The sequence below is a fragment of the Carlito syrichta genome, unplaced genomic scaffold (genome assembly GCF_000164805.1).
Source record: "Carlito syrichta isolate Samal-C Ts95f unplaced genomic scaffold, Tarsius_syrichta-2.0.1 Scaffold301761, whole genome shotgun sequence".
In the NCBI taxonomy this organism is placed as follows: Eukaryota; Metazoa; Chordata; class Mammalia; order Primates; family Tarsiidae; genus Carlito; species Carlito syrichta.
Window position 1 is genome coordinate 398,641 of NW_007245857.1, and position 2,874 is coordinate 401,514.

At 44.0% G+C, this 2,874-nt stretch overlaps 1 protein-coding gene across 2 annotated transcripts in view; it reads left to right on the plus strand.

Moving 5' to 3' along the window:
- SMC1B (structural maintenance of chromosomes 1B) overlaps positions 1–2,874 on the plus strand; it is an 89,935-nt gene that overhangs the window by 548 nt on the left and 86,513 nt on the right. The window lies entirely within an intron of this gene.

Below are 2,874 nucleotides of genomic sequence, written 5' to 3' on the forward strand. Positions count from 1 at the left end.
TCCACCCCTGGAATCCCGACCCCCATCCCCCACCTCAGGCCTTGATCTCATCCTCCACTCGAGGTCCTGACCCCCCATTCAGCCCCTGTCCTTATCCGCCACCCCAGGGGTCCCGACCCCCAACAACCACCTCAGCCCCCATTCTTATCCTCCTCCCCAGGGGTCCCGACTTAGCCCCCCCATCCTCCACTCCGAAGGGCCTGACCCTCGCCCTCCACCCCTAACCCCGGGTCTGCAGGGGGTCCGCTCCTTTGCGCTGGCTCCTCCTTCTTCGGGGCTTCTCCAGCCCTCAGCCCTGGGCCTGCCTTGCCCCTTCTCGCCAGAGGATTAGGTGAGAGGAAGATCCGGCAGTGGATTGGTTCCACGGAGCCTGAAAAGCCATTTGGATCCAGGGAAGCTTTGCCCCAGGAATATAGTGATGATCACCCCCCCCCTTACGAGCTTTTGTTAAGTTCCTGGCACCACCATTTTTGTTTAACCCTCACAGATGGGTATTCTCTCCATTTTATAGTTGAGGAAACAGGTCCAGAGAGGCCAGGTTACTGGCCAGGGTGGCCCAGTGACCTTGAGTCCAGCCTGGCCAGGTTCCTACCTGGCCGGGTTGGGAAAGTGGGGAGTCTGCACCTCGGCAGATGGAGCAGGGCCCAGTGATAGTTTCCCCAAGAGTGCTTCCAACGTGCCTCTTTCCTTGGCTCTCTGGGCCCAGATTTACTTTCTTGGCTTAGAAACCAGATTTGAGTTGAAAGTTAGTTGTTGTCTCCATAAACTAATTTATTTGACAGATAAGAATAGAACACTTAAATATGCACTTTCCTGGCACAGGAAATCTGGAGTATAATTATTGTGGAACTGGTGTGAAATTTCTGTTGCCTTATAGAAATAGCTACTGTCGAATGTTTTATTTTGCATTTAGAACGTGTAAAAGAATACTTGAGCTTAGAGAATTTCATGTATTTGAAGGTTTCCTTGCCTCTTCTGTGTAATGTAGTTTCTGATTCACACTTTATTCTGTCAAAAAGTCATTGAAAAGATGATTACAGGGCTGGTTATGGTGGCACATGCCTGTAATCCCAGCACTTTGGGAGACTGATGTGGGAGGATTGCTTTAGCCAGGAGTTTGAGACCAGCCTGGGCAACATAGGGAAACCTTGTCTCTACAAAAATAAAAAAAATTAGCCAGGCATCATAGTGCGTGCCTGTAGTCCTAGCTACTCAGGAGGCTAAGGAAGGAGGATCACCTGAGCCCAGGAGATAGAGGCTGCAGTGAACGGTGATCATGCCATTGCACACCAGTCTGTGTGACAGAGTGAGACCCCCAACTCAAAATAAACAAACAAAAAGATATTACTATCAACACAATTGCATCCTCACCCTAACTTTCACTATTTTATGAGGCAAGTCACCAGCCCACCACCAATTGACTTTCACCTTTTAACTGGTGATCATTAGAAGGGTTGCCCAATTATATTTTATAATTCCAATAGCGTGATACTTAGAATGAGTATTTTCACAAAATCTTGAACTTCAGTTAGCCAAAACTACATGCTCATTACTATTCAAGTCCTGTTAAAGAGGTATTTTGAACCTACCAAAGTCTAGTTAAAAATAGTCTTTTTGGCCAGGCATGGTAGCTCAATCTGTAATCCCAGCATTTTGGGAGGCAGAAGTGAGAGGATTGCCTGAGCCTGGGGGTTCAAGACTAGCCTGGGCAACTTGGTGACTCCTCATCTCTACAATAAATCACAAAAACTAGCTGGACGTGGTGGTATGTGTCTGTAGTTCCAGCTACTCGAAAGGCTGAGGCGGAAGGATTGCCTGAGCCCAGCAGGTTGAGGCTGTGGTGGCTGTGAGTGTGCCACTGCACTCCAACCTGGGTGACAGAGTGAGATGCCAACAACAAAAAAAAGTCTTCTTAATTTAAAAATACATATTACGATTAAAAACATTTCTTAAAGTTATTGTCGAAATACCTTTAAAAATTCCTCTTGTCTCTCCCTGGATCCACATGCCCTGTAAGTGCAACATCTTTCTTGAGAATCACTAGTAATCTAGAGACTATGCCTGTAGCCACATAAAGCCTGTCATGGATTATTTCAGCTTTGCCTTCAATACCATCTCTACATAGCAGAAATTTCCAGTTTTTGTATTACTGGATTTTGTCTAGGCTGTTCATGTTTTTGTTATGAAGTCCAGCACTCAATATGGTACCCATCCATGACTAATTTAATGGGTGTTATTCCATTTATTTTCATTTGAGCTTGTTAGATTTTTTAAAATCTCATAGAACTACTAGCACATTCAGATAAATTTTGTTAAACTAATTGATCATTTCCTGTTATACTATAATTTAGTCATTCTTTTTGTAATAATTTCCTGTTTTCACCACCTGCCAAGACTTGACATGTTTCCATTTGTTTATTTTTAGTAAATCTAACTTTGTTGTCAGTAGAGAAGAATTTCAGTTTTAATTTTTTTAATGAGTTAAAAAATTTTTTTAAAATGTGGGGTACAATTCAGGATTAGGTATGGTCATCATACAGGTAAAGTTTGGACCTCCCTTTGGTCCCCACTTTGCCTGGTTTGAGATCAGGTACCCTTACTGATGTTGTGCACACCCTCTCCACCCCGGCAGTATCCCGCTATTGCCAACCTCTTTCTTTTTTGTTTTTTACATATTTTTTATTTTAAAATTGTGGTACAGTTAAGGGTTAGGTATACAAATATGCATTGTGCAGGTACCCTTGTTGATGAGTGTCCCCCCATCCCCAGACAGATATTTACTACCATTAATCCCACCTCCCTTCCCCTTCCTGTCCCCCCCATAGTTTCCCGCCACTGTCAATTCTTTTCTTATAGTATTACAATAGTTGTTCA